Raw genomic sequence first — 17,970 nt, forward strand, 5'->3', positions numbered from 1 at the left:
AAAATCTATATTAGAAACTCTAGGCTGGGCACAATGGCTCAGACCTGTAATCCCAGCACTTTGGGAGGCCAAGACAGGCAGATTGCTTGAGGTAACGAGTTTGAGACCAGCCTGGGCAACATGGTGAAATCCTGTCTCTACAAAAATTGCAAAAATTAGCTGGACGTGGTAAACAACTGTAGTCCCAGCTGCTCAGGGAGCTGAGATGGGAGGATGGCTTGAGCCCAGAAGGCAGAGGTTGAAGTAAGCCAAGATGGCACCACTGCACTCCAGCCTAGGCAATACAGCCAGACTTTGTCTTTAAAAAAAAAAAAAAAAAAGCAAAGCAAAGAAAAAAGAAACCCTAGAATGGCCACTAAAAAGTTATTTAAAAAGTATAATTGATACTCTTTAAGAGAAGATAAAATGGAACCATACAAAATGCCCAATTAAAATCAGAGAAGGCAGAAAAAGCCACCACTGGCAACTAATAGGAAACAGTTACAAATATGATTTATATTAATGCAAACAGATCAACAATTATGTTAAATGTGAATGGTCTAAACACACCAATTAAAAGACAGAGATTGCTAGACTCGATAACAAAACAAGACCCCACTATATCTTGTTGATATTAAATACAAAGTATCTGTTTGGTGAAAATTAAATGGATGGAGAAAGACATACCCGGTTAACCCCGATCAAAAGAAAACTCCAGTAGCTACATTAGTTTCAGATGAATGGGACTTGAGCAAAAGGAAAATTATCAGAGATGTAGGGGGAGGGGTAAGTAAGAAACTCGTAATCATAAAGGGGCTAATTATCCAAGGATACATAATAACCCTAAATATGCATGTGCCTAACAATAAAATGTCAAAATATGTGAGGAAAAAATGATAAACCTGAAAGAAAAAATGGTCCAATCCACTATCATACGATACTTCAACATTTCTCTATCCATGATTGATAAGATCACATAGGCAAAAAATCAGGAAGGATATAATTGACCTAAACAACATTATCAACTTTATTTAATTGATATTTGTAGATCTAGCAATAGCACAATACACATTCTTCTCAAGTTGGTATGGAATAATCACCAACATTGGCCACATTCTGCTCTAATCAAATTAAAGAAAATAGAAATTATACAAAGCATGTCTTCATACCACAATGGAAGTAACATAGAAATCAAGAACAGAATGATAGCTGGAAAGTCCCAAATCATTGGAAACTAAACAACACATTTTAAATAACATTTGGGTCAAAGAGGAATCTCAAGAATAACTAAAAACATTGATCTAAATAAAAATTAAAATACAACTTTTCTAAATTTGTGGGATGCAGTAAAAGCAGGGACATTTATAGCAGTAAATGCATACATTTGAAAAGAAGAAAAATCTAAAATCAACAACCTAACTTGTCACCTTGGATAACAGAGAAAGAAGTGCAATTTTAACCTAAAACAAGCAGAACAAAGAGGAATAATAAAAATTAGATAATGAAATTGAAAATAGAAAACAATAGAAAAAAATCAATACAACAAAGAAAACACTGAAAAGATGATTAAAATTAATAAACCTATGCAGGTTAATCAAGAAAAAAAGACATTGGACATAGTTTGCCAATATCAAAAAATAAGAGGTGTCATCTCTACTAATTTCATAGATATTAAAAGAATAATAAAGGTTTATGATGAACAACTTTACACCCACAATATTTAGATAAAGTATTTAGATAAATATTTTTTGAATCTTTAGATTAAAAGGACCAATTCCTTGAATGATACAACTACATTTTACACAAAAGCAAATAGATCACCTAGCAGCTCTGTATCTACGAAGACAAAGAATCAATAATTAATAAAGTTTCAAAAAAATCACCAGATTCGATGGTTTCACCAGGGAATTTTACCAAACATTTATGGAAGAAATGATATAAGTTCTTTACAATTTCTTACAGAAAATACAAGTAAATATTACTTCTTAACTCATTTTATGAGACCAGCATTACCTGCATACCAAAATAAAATAAAGACATTACAAAAAAGAAAATTATAACCAAATATTTCTCATGAACATAGATGCAAAAGCCATCAACAAAATATTAGCATATTGAATACAATGGTGTATACAAACAATTATACACCATGCCCAAGTAGAATTTGACCCAAGTATGCAAGGCTAGTTCCTTGAAAATCAATTGAAAATCAATCAATGTAACCCATCATATCAACAAGCGAAAGAAAATAAAATCACATGACCATATCAATAGATGCAGAAAAAGAGTTTGACAAAATCCAACATCCATTCATGATAAAAACTCTGCAAACTAGGAATAGAGAGAACTGCCTAATCTTGATAAAGAACTAAAAATATCCTACTGCTAACATCGTATTTAATGGTAAGAAACTGGGTACTTCCCCTAAATTCAGGACAGGACTGTTAAGACAATGAAAAGACACGCTTCCACTGGCAGAAAATATTTGCAAAACACGTATCAGATCAAGTACTTCTATCCAAAATACACAAAGGACTCTTAAAACTCAACCATACGAAAACAACCTATTTTTTTTTAATGAGGACAAAAGACGTGAACAAACATCTCACCAACGAAGATATACAGATGCATACGAAAAGTTGCTCCACACAATTTTTCATTAGAAAATTGAAAATTAACAATGATATAGCACTATATGCCTACTAGAATGTCTAAAATTATAGATGATAGGTAGGTAGGTAGATAGATAGATAGATAGATAGATAGATAGATAGATAGATAGATAGAGATAGCCAATATCAAGTGCTGGCGATGATTAAGGAAAGGGATTCATATTTGCTGATGGTTATAAAAATGCTACAGCCACTCTAGAAAACTGTTTGGTTCTTATAAAGTTAAACAAATTTACCATAAGATCTAGCAATTGCACTCCTAGATATTTAGCCAACTAATTTAAAAACTTTTGTCCAAACAAAACGCTGCATGCAAATGTTTATAGAATGTTTATTCACAGTCGCCAAAAACTGGAAACCACCCAAATATTCTCCAGTGGGTGACTAGATAAACAAAATGTGGTACAAATAATGAGACTTTCCTCAACAATAAAAAGGACTATACACAGTAAAATGGATGAATCTCCAAGGCATAATGATGAGGGAATAAAGTCAATTTCAAAATGTTACATATTGCATAATTCCATGTATACGACACATTCACAAAGACAAAACCTTAGCAATGGAGAACCTATCGGGGGTTGCCAAAAGTTAGGGATGGGGGGGCGTGGTTATAAAAGGACAGAACTATAGAGTTCTTTATTGTGCTAGTGGTTACATGAATCCAAACAAGGTTTTAAGATTACAGGATTACATATCAAAAAACCAATTTACTGAATATTAATTTTAAAAGTGAAATAAATTATCAAACACTATTAAACATATACAATGTTTAAAGTGAAGCAAGAAGTCCTAAACTAAAAGTAAGATAATGATTGATTGTTTAGAAGTACACCAGGATGGTATGGGTCATCTGCAATATAACGTCCTGTTTGGGATAAGGAGGCGCGGCTACATCTAGAGGGTGACGTGAGAAGGGCCCAGGCAGCGAGCAGGTCTTGGCATCAGGGAGGGGCAACATCTGAAGGGGTGGCGTGAAAAAGTCTTTAGAGGAAGGCAAAAAATGGGAAAAGGTCAGAGAACCTCTTTGGGAGGTAAAAGGACCAGCTTTGGATTAGGCGTGATGCACAGGCCCCAGCGCAGGGCGTGGAAACTGCAGCCTGGACAGCCTGGGTGGGAGAAAGTTTGGGATGTTTAGGAAGGAACGGTGCGCCAGCCAGGGGGAAGAAACGAGATAGGTGGCCGCAGATGGCTCGAGTCAGGCAGCAGGAAAAGGCAGGCTATTTAAGCAGCGTTTCCTGCAGTCCAGGCGGAGAGCGCAGAAGGGGCCACCCCGAGGGGCAAGCGTGGGAGAGCCAGAACGGGCGCGCGGGCGCGGGCGCGGGCGCGAGGGCGCTGTGCGTCCTCCCGGGGCTCGCGGCCGCGAGCACGCGCTCTCCGTGCCCGGCCCCGGCGGTGCGGGGGCGGGGCACAGGGCGCGGCGCGCGCACGTTCACGCGGGGCTGGGGCGGGGCGTGAACGCGACCGGTGACGTCGGGGGAGGGCGCGCGCCGGGAGGCTGCAGGCGGAGCCGGGAGGCGGGCGCTGCGCGCGGCCGCGGGCGGAGCGGAGGGGCGCGAGGGGCGGAGCGGAGCGCGGGAGGAGGCGGAGGAGGAGAGGCCACCGGGACCGCGAGCGGCAGCTGGGGAGGGGGCTGCGGAGCCCGAGCGCGAGCAAAACAGCTGATCTGGTTTTCCTTTAAAGCGAGAGAAAATGGAAGTCGGGTAGCAGCGACTGCGGCGCTGCGGGCTGGCGGAGCGGAGCGGCTCGGCGCGGCAGGTAAGACGGCGCTGGCCGCGGTGCTGCCGGCGGGCGGCGGGGCCGGGCCCGCGGACCAGGCAGGTGCGCTGTCCCGGCGCGGGGCCGGCACCGGCTCCTTCCCGAGCTCCATGGCAAGGCAGGTGGGCGTTGAGGCCGGGCCACCGCGGGGCCGGGGCGCGGGGACGCGGGGGGCGCGGGACCCGGCTGGGCTCGCCGGCGCGTCTGCATTGCGGGCTCCGCTCTGGACCCCGCGGGCTCCGGGGCCACGGGCTCCGGCCCGGCGTGGCGCGCCTCTCTCGGGCAGGGCGCGGCGCTCCGGCTGGGTCGGGGCTGCTGTCTCCGCTCAGCCCTTTGGCTGTCCGCACTGGAACGTGATGCCAGGCGTGGGGCGACCGGCCCCTCGGTCCGTGCGCGCGCGTCGGGGGTCCCGCGGCTCTGACAGACGGCCGGTCAAGGCCCGGCCCCGAGCAGCGCGCGAGGCCGCTCGCCGGGCACCGGAGCTGTGGCTGCGTGGGCCCCCGCGGCCCCGCGCACCGCCGTCCCGCTCGCTCTGCTGGGTCTCGCTGGACAGCAGGCAAACCATTAATGCAATTTGGCTGTGAACCCAGAGGCCTTCCCTAATATCTCCTCACTGGAGGGGAAAAAATTGCATCTGCGGTGCTTTAAGTGCTCCTTTAAATTTGGGAGATGTCAGTGATGTCATCATTAACTAAAACTTTCCTTCATTGGACACAACCGCTCAAGTGTACCCTCCTCCCGCCCGGTGAAGCTATTGCAGCCCTTTCAGAATGTCTGTAATAAAATGGATTTGCCTCTGCTCTGTAAACTCAGCTACCTCACACAAGTGCAAATGACTTTTATTTCTGTCTATTGACTGGAGAATGAATAGATTTAAGAGTAGCTGAAGGGAAACTTGTGAGACCCGGATCAGGGAATCCCTTCATCCACAGCACAAGGATCCAGGGGAAAGTCATGTATGACATGCACATGGTTACCGCCGGGTGATAGCTTGGTAAATGGAAGTGGGCTGTAAGAGGAACAATTTTTAAAAATATTATGGGGCAGATAATGTGTCCAGGAAAAGGTTGACAGCGGGACCTAAATCTTTACAGGTCTTAATTGCTTCAGGAAAATCTGCAGGTGTCCTTCTTCACCATCCTCCTCCTCCAGGGTGTGCCCGGGAGAAGCCTGCCCTGGGCAAAGGCGGGGAGGCAGGTTCACTAGGGTCCTCTAAGCAGCTGTGTGTCCCACCACCTTCAAAGGCCTCTTCAAGAGCCAAAGAACGTTCAGAAGAACAGAGGTAGATCTGAATGGCACTCTCAGGTCTGGATAAACATGCCCCGCTAACTGGGATCAACACTTCGTTATTTTATTGTGCGTGTGCCATTAGTACCAATTCTTATGGGAACAAAACTAAGCAAGTTCCCAAGACAATCTGAGTATCTACTTAAGCCTATCATATCGAAAGGATATCCAATAAGGGACAAACGTATTGACATTTTCATATTTAATAATTAATGACAACTCCCAATTGGTTAAAATAAGTATGCCTTAAATTATTACTGTGATTGTATTGGGTCTGTAAGGAATTTAATAGCATATGCCACGCAAAAGTTGGAACCTGGTTAGAACTTCGATCTTTTGAACCCTGTATTGGTGTGAAAAGAATGGGAGAACAGTGGTTACTTAGGCCTTTAGTGTTCAAGGTGATAATGGGTGGAAATCACCGCTTTACAAAGTATTGCCACATGCAGGTCTCACCTGGGCCTGGATCATAGGTGGCAGGTGTTCCCTTAGAAAGTAACTCCTGAGGCCCCCAGGCTTGGTGGAGAAGGAGAGGGGACGCCTTTCTCTGAGCAAGCGTGTGTAATTCTTGGCCTCTGACCTCCTGATGGTGCTGCATTTATTCCCAATGGTGTGCCTCAGTGAGATGAGAAACTGGCTCCAAATGAGCTGCTTTTGGATGATACCGTTCCCGCTGTGTGTAGTTGCTTTAGAGCTCAACTCTTGAGTTGTGGCAGAGATTCTTCTTTACAGAGTGTCTTCAGTAGTATGAAGATTGGTTTTTAAGGGTCTAGATTGCAAACTGTGAAAATGGAGTCTGTGAAACCAATCTGGCCCCGTATCCATCTTTTTTTTTTTTTCACCTGTAGACTCGTGAAAATATTCGCCACGTTTATGGTTTAACCCACTGTAGTACTTGTAAAACTTCAAATGCAAGTGTTTCCACTAAACCTTTAGGTATGGGTCACTCATTTCCCTAAAACATTTTAAAACATCCGCTTTAAAGCCTCTTCATCCCCTCTTGTATGTTTAGAGTGCTTAAATTTGGGAGCTGTCAGTGATCTCCCAAAAGAGATCACTGTCACATCTTCCGTTTCTAAGAAGTCAAAATTGCCCTGATTTTCTTTCTGTTCCCTCTGGGATCTTAAGGTCATTTATTCATGCCTTAGGCCCACAGAAGAAAGGTTGAATCAGCTCTTTTGGGCCAGCAGGGGGCGTGCTAAACGCGGCTTGGCAGGCGTGTGTCAGAGCCACCTTGGGAGTGGGTCGCCAAGTTGAGGTGGGTGCGTGTGTGTGCGCCGGTGTGGTCTGCCCCCGGTTCCCCCCGCCCCTCCCGCTCCGCTCCCGCATGCCTGTCTCCCAAGAGATGGAAACTTAAGAAAGGGTTGGGGGCACATACTTGAATGACCACAGGTTGTGGAGTCTGGAATGTAGGCCTCCCTAGCAGAGAAATTGCTTCAGTGGCTCCATGTCTTTGGAAGGTGGCCCTTAGCACACTTTGAGCCTCATGACTGAGTGCCTTCTCCGACTGCGGAAGTGAGAGTGTTAGTTTGGAGAGGAGAAAGTTGACTTCAGTGAACTACAGGCTGGTGTCCTGGTCAGGGCGTGAATGTGCCAGCCAGGGCAACGCGTGGAAATCCTCTCCTGCACACCCTTGCTGTTTGCTCCTGGCTTTGACTCCCAATTGACTGAAGCCCTGGGACCTTGTGTGGTGGCACTTCCTAGAGGAACCTATATGACCCCTTGCCCTGGGTTATAGGTGGCAGGTGTCCGCTTAGGAAGTAACTCCTGTGGCCCCCAAGCCTGGTGGAGGAGGGAAGGGGCACCTTGCTCTGAGCAAGCTGTGTGCAAGTCATGGCCTCTGACCTCCTGGTGGTGCCATATTTATTTCCATGATGTGCCTAAATGAGATGAGAAGGGCTTTTGGCCTTAAAATTTCTCTGATGAAAAACATTTCATTACTGTGCTTTTATTTTTCCCTAGAAAATGAAAACAAGAAAAAAAAAGGCAACTATGCTTTTTCACTTAAAATGTGCTTAATCTGATTTTAAGTGTGTGCCAGGTTATCCAACCACATGTTCCCTGGGAGGCTTTTCCTCACAGGGACTGAGCTCGGAGAGGCCAGCCTGTGCTCCAGGGCCATCTTGGCGAGTTGGGATTGGTGTTTCCCATGCTTAGATGGTCATTGCAGCATCTGCGTGTGTTACTGAAGACCAGAGACTCCTCTCTTCTCCTGAGGTTCTCATGGAGCCCCCATGCAAAAGGGAACATCACATTTTAAAAGGAAATAAGTTTCATCGACGCCCTACTAGAGAATTAGCCCAGTGCTATGACTGGGCATTTCTTTATGCTTCTCATTCCATTGAAATTGCGTGGAAAACTGAACTATTGATTTCAAAGGGGCAAATGGGAATAACATGTTTTTCAGCTTTAGTGAACCAGGCTTTTCACCTTGATTGAACACTGTAAATGGTTAAAGGGGAAGTGCCACTAGATGTAAAATAGGTGATGCCAAATCCCTTTGGAAGCTGTTCATTCTTGAGGACAAAATGGGAATAAAATATAGTGGTTCTTTTTTGTAACGTATTTAATGTGAAAATATTTTACCCTTGAACCTTGGAAAAAGAATTTTGTTTGCCCATTGGTAGACTGCCGTGTCTCCCAAAAAGTTTGTGTGTGAGACCAAGAATAAGATGGCCTTAACACAGATGCCACAAGGGGGGAACCGCCTTCATCACACTTTTGGAATGGCGTTCTTCATCATTCATAGTAACAGACGGGAGAAGTGGGTTAAAAATAAGTCTTTAAAAAGCTGAAGTGGAGAGAAGGGCCGGACGCTGCCTTATTACTTGCCTGTGTTGTGGAGGCGTGTTTAGCTGGCTGGTTTGCACACAGCATTTCTGGACCAGGAAGTGGGGGAGTATAGACTAGGATTGGGAGGGAGTGGGCCATGCAGCAGCCACAGCTGGCCAAGGCCTGGCCCGTCATGCTCTAGGCTCCGCGTGGCAAAGGGAAAGATGCCTCCCATGCATCTAAAGCCTTACTTGGTAAAATTGTGTGATTCCACAAAGCCCCAGTCCTTGCTATTACCCATTTCTGCTCTACAGCATCTCACATTCTGAGAAGTCAAATACACATTAATGCTAATACAGGTTTTAAATACATCTGTCTTAGTTAAGTAGGTAAGTCTAAAGTAAACTCATTTTGCAGGATTGAAGGATTTTGAGTTTCTCCTTCCAAGGAAATATTTTCTATTTGAGCATAGTTTATTCTTAACCTAGTTTTCCTTATAAATATAATGGAAATTTGATGTCTGAATGAATATACATGAGTAAGATGCAGTATTGACTTTTATGAAACATAAAATTAGACCTTTGAAATTCATTTCCTTGTCTGTTCAGCGTTTCATTTGTTTTATTAGATTACTGTTAAGTTTCACATGGTGCTGGGGATTGGTGTGAACAGACCATACACCCATCCCTCTGTGAGATTAGATGAAGTTTCTCAGTCACTGAGACAAAGGTTTAGGAGCTCACTCGAGAGGAGGTGGCTGCCTGGAGTGAGAGCAGACATCTGTCTGTGGTGCAGACGGGTTGAACCTTGCTGCCTCTGAGAAGACCCCAGTTTTCCTGCCCGCAGGGCTAACACACCCATCTTCAGATAATTTACCCAGATAATCTCTGTGCTCACATTTTAGGAACTTTCTGTGAATTAAGTTCTCCGAGTTTTTACAGTAAGCTCAGGGCTAGCCTGTCATGTCTTTGTTGCAGAAGAGATCACAAAATGCGCAGTGTCCTGGGACTCAGCACGTCCTCCTCCCCCAGATCACCTTACGTCATCCCTGAAGTCCATGCAATACCCTTTTATCTTGGGGGTCTAAAACTCATACCATGGTTACAGCCCATTCTCTCAAAATTCCTCTAATGATGATTTGAGGTTTCAAGAAAACCTGTGCTATTGTAGTGTGGGCAACACATTTGCATGTACAATTTTTCATGCCTTTTACAAAAATTGTTTGACATCCAAGAGGTACATAGTTAACTTTTTCTTTTTGAAATGTATGAATTGGAGTATTGGTTTTGACTGTCTTTTAAATAATATACCATCTCTTTGAAAGAATCATCACTGAACAGTAAAAATAAATGAGACATGCTTGAATTTGATGACCAGTTGTGTGACCTTGGGCACAGCCCCAGGTGGGGCCACAAGGGCAGAATATCTCTCGGGCCATCCTGTAGGCTTTAGGGTAGAACAGATGAGTGAGTGTATACCATGGGTTCTTAAGTTCTAGACTGATAACTTGTTCAATAAAAGGAATTGGAGACGGTATTTGTCTCACTTCCCATTAGCCCAGTTTCTATCCTTTGACAGTTGATGTAGTTATAGTTTGCACTTGTAACCAAGGCATTGCTTAGATGAACTTGCTTTGACTTGTGTGTGTGTGTGTGTGTGTGTGTGTGTGTGTGAAGAAGGAGGCGTGGGTAACAAGAATGGAGGGGCTTCTATGGCTTGGGGATTCTTGGAGTTAAAAGTCATTAGCCATGATTTGGCTGTATCCTCACCCAAATCTCAACTTGAATTGTATCCCCCACAATTCCCATGTGTTGTGGGAGGGACCCAGAGGGAGGTAATTGAATCATGGGGCTGGTCTTTCTCGTGCTAGTCTCATGATAGTGAATAAGTCTCACAAGATCTGATGCATTTATCAGGAGTTTCTGCTTTTGCTTCCTCTTCATTTTCCTCTTGCTGCCACTGTGCAAGAAGTGCCTTTCGCTCCCCGCCATAATTCTGAGGTCTCCCCGGCCATGTGGAACTGTTTAAGTCCACTTAAACCTCTTTTTGTTCCCAGTTTCAGGTGTGTCTTTATCAGCAGGGTGAAAACAAACGAATGCAGTAAATTGGTACCAGTAGAGTGGGGTGTTGCTGAAAAGATACCCAAAAAATGTGGGAGTGACTTTGGAACTGGGTAACAGCCAGAGGTGGGAACGGTTTGGAGGGCTCAGAAGAAGACAGGAAAATGTGGGAAAGTTTGGAACCTCCTAGAGACTTGTTGAATGGCTTTGACAAAAATGCTGATAGCAATGTGGACAGTAAGGTCCAGGCTGAGGTGGTCTCAGATAGAGATGAGGAACTTGTTGGGAACTGGAGCAAAGGTGACTCTTGTTATGTTTTAGCAAAGAGACTGGTGGCATTTTGCCTCTGCCCTAGAGATTTGTGGAACTTTGAACTTGAGAGAGGTGATTTAGGGTATCTGGCAGAAGAAACTTCTAAGCAACAAAACATTCAAAGGGTGACTTAGATGCTGTTAAAAGCATTTCTTTTTAAAAGGGAAAGAGAGCATAAAAGGGCAGAAAATTTGCAGCCTGACAATGCAGTAGAAAAGAGAACTCCGTTTTTTGATGAGAAATTTAATCCAGCTTCAGAAATTTGCGTAAGTAGCAAGGATCCTAATGTTAAACACCAATACCATGGGGAAAATGTCTCCAGTCCACATCACAGACCTTCATGGCAGCCCCTCTGGAGAACAGGTCTGGAGGCCCAGGAGGAAAAAGTGGTTTGATAGACTGGGCTCAGGGTCCCCGAGCTGCACAGCCTAGGGACTTGGTACCCTGCGTCCCAGCCGCTCCACCTGTGGCCAAAAGGGACCAACGTAGAGCTCAGGCTGTGGCTTCAGAGGGTGGAAGCCCCAAACCTTGGCAGCTTCTAGGTGCTGTTGAGCCTGTGGGTACACAGAAGTCAAGAATTAAGTTTTGGGAACCACCACCTAGATTTCAGAAGATGTATGGAAACGCCTGGATGCCCAGGTAAAAGTTTGCTGCAGGGGCGGGGCCTTCATGGAGAACCTCTGTTATGGCAGTGCAGAAGGGAAATATGGGGTCAGTGCCCCCACACAGAGTCCCTACTGGGGCACTGCCTAGTGGAGCTATGAGAAGAGGGCCACCGTCTTCCAGACCCCAGAATGGTAGATCCACCAACAGTTTGGAGCATGCACGTGGAAAAGCCACAGACACTCAACACCAACCCCTGAAAGCAGCCAGGAGGGAGGCTGTACCCTGCAAAGCCACAGGGGTGGAGCTTCCCAAGACCATGGGCATCCATCTCTATCATCAGCCTGACCTGGATGTGAGACCTGGAGTCAAAGGAGATCATTTTGGAGCTTTAAGATTTGACTGCCCTGCTGGATTTTGTACTTGCCTGGGCCCTGTAACCCCTTTGTTTTGGCCAATTTCTCCCGTTTGGAATGGCTGTATTACCCAATACCTGTACCCCCCATTGTGTCTAGAAGGTAACTAGCTTGCTTTTGATTTTACAGGCTCATAGGCAGAAGGGAATTTTCTTTGTCTCAGATGAGACTTTGGACTGTGGACTTTTAAGTTAATTCTGAAATGAGTTAAAACTTTTGGGGACTGTTGGGAAGGCACAGTTGGTTTTGAAATGTGAAGACATGAAATTTGGAGGGGGCCAGGGGCATATTGATATGGTTTGTCTGTATTCTCACCCAAATCTCAACTTGAATTGTATCTCCCAGAATTCTCACATGTTGTGGGAGGGACCTAGGGGGAGGTAATTGAATGATGGTGGCTGGTCTTTCCTGTGCTAGTCTTGTGATAATGAGTAAGTCTCGTGAGATCTGATGGGTTTATCAGGGGTTTCCACTTTTGCTTGTTCTTTATTTTTCTCTTGCCACCGCCATGTAAGAAGTGCCCTTCACCTCCCACCATGATTCTGAGGCCTACCCAGCCATGTGGAACTGTAAGTGCAATTAAACCTCTTTTTCGTCCCAGTTTCGGGTATGTCTTTATCAGTGGTGTGAAAATGAGCTAATACAAGCCAGCTCTGTTAAGCAATGCTAAGTGAAGTTCCTCTCAATCAGAGTAGATAGCGAGCTCCCCGGGAAGCTGGTTACGTCTCCTGTACCTCAGGTGCTGCTGTGTATGAGAATAGCAGGCATGCAAGGGCTAATTGGGCAGGATCATTGCAGAACATACTTCCTTATCCTTGGGGATGATGAAAGATTAGTCCTTTACATGAAAAACTAGGGGATGGGGGAGAGGAAAAAGAATAACATTCCAAAGATAGAGTCCTGTGAGTAGATTTCAGGGAGGATAGTGGGCAGTGACTGAGTCCTGCCAGAGATGGTGGTCTTGGCATTTTCCCCTGGGGGAGGCATGACCCCATGCTAGGGTCTGCACTGTCACCCCCACCCTAAGTACATTCCCTTGCAGAGCCTAGAGCTGCTCCCAGAGCATGTCCTTGGCTCTGAGACCACCGGCCTTTTTTTTGCCATTGGTGTTGACTGCCATGGTGAAAGACACAGGGGTCTCAGTGCCATCTGTGGGATGACATGGGCCCCCAAGGAAGCACGTGGGTCCTTTGCAAGTGCAGCATTAGATTATTAGATTGAGTGAAAACTCTCTGGTTGTCTGTTTAACTGGGCATTGTGGGTCTGCAGCTATTGAGTAGGCATGTTGAAAGGCTGCACTTAACCTCTTGGAAACATGTCCTAGAATTGCAAGGATGGGTTGCAGTTCACCCCCAAATCTCTTGATTATTCTCTCTACCTCATCTGAGGTGTTGAATGTGAACTCAGCCCTTGGGTCCACGTGGTTATAAGTGCCCACTGACTCTGGGTTCTCAGGCACAGCACATGCAGCCAGTTGGGATGTCCTTCCGGGGTCCTCTGCCTGTACTGGAAGAGGCAGACAAGGTTTCTCCTACCAAAACTGACTTATTCCATTTACAATCTGGCAAGCAGTATGTTCAGAAATGCATCATCAGAAAAGGTGCTTCAGGGGCCTAGTTGAGGAGTGGATACAGGTGCCAGCCCACTGCTTAGCATGTATGGTTTATTAGAAGATCAGTGTGTGGTTGCATTCACATTAGACTCCTTCCATGCCCATTGACTAGTGACTAGAGAACCTGGTCCAGGCTGGGGAAAGAGAGTGCCCCCAGCCCAGAGGAGGACTCCTTCTGGCTTGGGTCCTCACTCTGGGGATATTCTCTAGGTCTTAACTAAACATGTGAAATGAAGAACCATAGCTGCCTACTCTGATATCCCACATGGTGAAACTCCATCTCTACTAAAAATTAAAAGAAAAAATAGCTGGGCATGGTGGTGGGTGCCTGTAGTCCCAGCTACTTGGGAGGCTGAGGCAAGAGAATGGCGTGAACCCAGGAGGCAGAGCTTGCAGTGAGCCTAGATGACGCCACTGCACTCCAGCCTGGGTGACAGAGTGAGAATCCGTCTCAAAAAAAAAAAAAAAAAAAAATTATATATATATTTATCTCCACTTCTGGGGTCGAGGAGAATACTGAGCATTTGAACAAGTATTTATAATTAGAAATGAGTTGTGTGGACATTGTTCCTCCCTCTGACTCTTAAGCCCTTGAGGAGAAGCTCATGCATTATTTCTTGTTACATCTCTGAGGCACCTTGTTCAGAACAGTCTCTCCATTCATGTTTGTTAAATGCATTTAGTAGCCCTATGGGAATTAAAATTAGAAATTTAATTACTCTTCCTCGAATTGCTTAGCTCCCATGAGTTCAGAAGCGTTGCAGTTGGGAAAGTTGCTTATATAAAATTTGAAACATTTCATACTTAAGCTTGCAGTTCAGTGGCATGCAAAATTGTGTTTACTTGGGTTGCAAATAAACAAAAACCAGATAATTTACTGATCAGTTGTAATGGGACTTGCTTGTCATACAGCAGAGTGCGAGTTCAAAGAAGAACTATGGTTTCAGATTTTCCGTTCCATAGATTTTTAAGAATGAAATAAATTAGTTGTACTACCTTGAAAATGTTAGTGATAGAAAAGAGAAAATGGAAGGTCACATGAATATGTCATGTTTGAAACAATCCTTAAGGAAAAAAGAAAATTCATAATGGAAGAAAAGACGTGATCGATTAAGATGATTGATTACATTAACTTTGTATATTTAAAAATGGTGGCAAATCCTAAACCTCAAATTCTCTTAATATCTCCCCCAGAAAGGAGATACCACTGCCAGGCCTGTGTCACTGCTGGGTACGTGCTCAGAGCTGTGGCTGTCCTGGCTCTCTGAAGGGCCCAGGCCAGGGGTCCTCCACTTCCCATTGAAACGACGTGGGTACTTTAAAAATCTTAATGTCTGGGCACTTCCCCAAGAGGTTCTGATATCAGCAACCGAGCCACAGCCTTGGAACCCTCTGGGACTTTTATAAAAGCCCCTATTGATTCTGGATTTGAGAACCACTAGCTTCAAGGAAGTTCTTGTAACTTTAGAAATGCAGGGAGACAGGTCCAGGACAAACAGGAAGGACCATGAGTTCCTCTTCTCTTCTTATATATTATCCCACAAAGGGGAAAGAAAGTTGGTTTCCTTAAAGCAGAGAATTGAAAGACATCTGCGAGATGAACTGGTAGAATGTTTACTATTTGATCAAATGATGGTTTTATATCACTTAACTGAATATATAGCTGGCTTACAAATGTTTATGTTCATGAGATCTGTTGTATAATGTGGTGGCTAAATTATTAATAACAATGTATTAAAGACTTGACAATTGCTAAGAGTAGAGTTTAAATGTTTTTACCATAAAAAGTAATAAGCATGTAAGGTAATGCATACATTAATTAGCTCTATTTAGCCCTTCCATGTACAACATGATGTGTTGTACACCAAAATATAAACAACAAAAACACACAGTTTTGTCAAGTTAAAAAATAAAACAACAACAACAACAAAATAATTTTGTTATGAAAACAAACAATGGTAAAATGTACGGCCATGCAGAAGGAAATCAAACAGTTTGCCAGGTTTGTTAACTTGCGTACAGTATATCATCAAGTCTTTACCGTTTTACAGTGCTTTGCAGTTTGCAGAATACTTTTGTGTAGATTATCTAATTTGATCTCCCAATAACTCTGTTGTCAGGAGGGAATTTGTTCCCATTCTACTGGTGAGGAGACTGAGGATGGCAGTCTGTGGTCTTCCACAGTGGTCAGAGTGACCAGCACACTTGGGATGGCCCTGTCTTCAGGCCCCATGTGACTGCCCCTCACCTGGTGATGGTTGGTCTGGTGGACTCCACCACTGCCTCCCTGACATTTTAGTGACATCTGTGGGAGGCTGAAATGAAGACATTCATGTGAGGCTGACTCTGCCCAAGGCTAGCACAGCGGCCAGCCCAGTGAATGGTGGGGCTGGCTGGATTGGTGGTGTGCAGTGGGATGGGGATGTGAGCCAAGACAGGGAACCTGGCCGTTGTTCTTGTTATGTTTGCCTCATTCTCCTGCGTCTCTAGCCTTGTCGTCTTCTGTGGCAGCAGCACCTGTATTGCATTATCCATCCGTGCGAGCAAATACCTGCTTTCCTTCCTTAATAGTGTTTTCCTTGGACGAGTCTTTGTGCCCTTAACTATTCCCGCTGCCCTGTCCTGCAAGGTTGGGTCCCATCCCTCTGCACCTGGGCATTTGGCAAATGCACATGGCTGAGCTGCTGCCTCTTCCTCTGGTCTCTATTTTCTCTGTCTAGGATTTCCGCTTTGTAGAGGGGTCTTTGAACGAAGCCTTCCACGCTAGCCACACTGCACAGCAAGAGGCGTTGGACCTCGGGGCGAAGGCATTCAGGCCTCCCTCAACATCTTGACTATGACTAGTCTGGTCAGTGGCTGTGGTCCACCTCAGTCTCCTTGCCACCCTTGCCCTCTGGCTACCTGCCACACCTGTCTTATGGGCTCTCTCCTTGCTCCAAGAGGTCCTCAGTGGGCTGCTGGGGACTTTTGACCTCACCTTTCTGCCCCTGAGCAATACTCCTTATCACCTGCCACCTTGTTATTTTATCTTGGCGGGAGAATAAGGTCTGCCCTTTCCGGGAAGACAACAGTGCCACAACACAGTGATATACATACTTTTGTCCCCAAGATGTTGGGTGAGAAACCATGCTTTCTGCATAAAGTACTACTGGGAATTTTTTATTTTAAGTAATTAACCTTCCCTTGTTGATTTTCTTTTTCCCTTTCAATGTTCTTTCTCTTGCAAAAGTTGCCCAAGAAGGAACTAAACTACTGCACGTATTATAATGAGAGGGCGCATGGTTCAGTGCTGCAGTCTCAGCAGAAAAACCTTTTTTCAGAATTGAAAGTCCAAAGTAGACATTGCTAAGAAAAAGTGAGCAATCAAGTGGCAGTACCTCTCATGGTCCAGGATATGCCCAGGACAGCAGAGCGAGGGAAAGTCAAGTGTTGAAGGACGTGGGGGGCAGTCCGGAGTCACGTGTAGTCCCCGCCCTGGAGCATGTGCCGTGTATGTCACACTCTTCCTAACACCGAGGGGCCCTGCTCAGGCCGCACTGACTGCCCAGTGGCTTGCATTTGCTCTATCTGTACACTCCCCCTGCATCCCGGGCTTCTCCCAGGACAGCTTGCCATCCCTATGTGATTGCCTTTCCTGAGTGTGTAAGGGGGAGGGCGTGGGAACCCACGTGCTGGCAGAGGGTACTGAGAGTGCCCAGGCCAGGCCTGGGTGAGAATGAGACACTCCCAGTCCCGGGCCCCACACTGGGTTTGCTTTCCATTTGTGCTGCCTCCCACTGGGAGGCCCATGGCTAAGGCGGTTCAGCTACCAGCTCTAGTGTCCCTGTATGTGACATCTGCCTTACAGGTGACAGCAGGCCCCAGGTGCTACTGTGGGCTCTGGTTGGCTATTTTCCTAGCCCCTCTTCCTTCAAGACAGAGCACAAACTGTCTGGGTCCATTCTTGTTTTCCTTCAGGGCTGGGGCAAGTTTGGGCCCAGGAGCTGGATCTAAGATCTGTTCTATCCATTGCCTGGGAGCTGAGGGGCCTCGAGGAAGGTTCTCACTGCTTTGAGCCTCTATTTCCATGTTGTGAAATGAGGGTAAGACTAGGTACCTTGCAGGATTGTTCTTGTAGGATTATTGTTATGAGGACAACAGAAGGATAGTTGGCATTTGCCGGCTGTCAACTATTAGAGAAAGGTCACCTGGAAAAAGAGAGGGACTCAGTGGTCAGGGGCTGGCCCAGTGACAGCGCTCTGTCCAGCAAGCCCCTTCTCCACCGGCTTCTGTGATGCTCCCAGCTGCGAAAGAGCTCAGAGCCAGAAATGACAATCTGGACCCTTTGGGCAGACGTCAGAATTTCCTTGTGTTCTTTCCTTTTTGGGGAGCATACCAAAGGATTGTTCAAACCTTTGTCTGCTGTGCGTCATCACTTTAATTTTTACATAGATTGTAGATGAGTTTAATTAACATGTGTGGCGTGGAGGGGTTGAGAAGAAGCCGGTCCTGAGTGAGCT

General features: G+C 45.4%; 1 protein-coding gene across 11 annotated transcripts in view; it reads left to right on the forward strand.

Annotated features, from left to right (window-relative positions):
* The first annotated feature begins 4,220 nt into the window (after window positions 1–4,220).
* Window positions 4,221–17,970, forward strand: part of OTUD7A (OTU deubiquitinase 7A) — a 374,921-nt gene continuing 361,171 nt past the window's right edge. For all 11 annotated transcript variants that reach the window (XM_065547661.1, XM_045395224.3, XM_073995374.1 and 8 more), the window contains exon 1: window positions 4,221–4,409. The gene's annotated coding sequence lies outside the window, so the exon portion shown is untranslated. The remainder of the gene's footprint in view (window positions 4,410–17,970) is intronic.

This window comes from Macaca fascicularis, chromosome 7 (assembly GCF_037993035.2).
Source record: "Macaca fascicularis isolate 582-1 chromosome 7, T2T-MFA8v1.1".
Lineage (NCBI taxonomy): Eukaryota > Metazoa > Chordata > Mammalia > Primates > Cercopithecidae > Macaca > Macaca fascicularis.